We start from the raw sequence: 215 nt of genomic DNA, 5'->3' as shown, positions 1-215 counted from the left end.
GTCTGACTGACTGCTCCAGGAAGTCTATATACTTTCCTCTAGTGTGGTAGTCGTCTGACTGACTGCTCCAGGAAGTCTATATACTTTCCTCTAGTGTGGTAGTCGTCTGACTGACTGCTCCAGGAAGTCTATATACTTTCCTCTAGTGTGGTAGTCGTCTGACTGACTGCTCCAGGAAGTCAGAGAGGGGTTATAATAGTCTGGTAGTCTGAGCT

The sequence above is a fragment of the Sebastes umbrosus genome, unplaced genomic scaffold (genome assembly GCF_015220745.1).
Source record: "Sebastes umbrosus isolate fSebUmb1 unplaced genomic scaffold, fSebUmb1.pri S34, whole genome shotgun sequence".
NCBI classification, from domain to species: Eukaryota; Metazoa; Chordata; class Actinopteri; order Perciformes; family Sebastidae; genus Sebastes; species Sebastes umbrosus.
Note: the sequence above shows the minus strand (reverse complement) of the source record.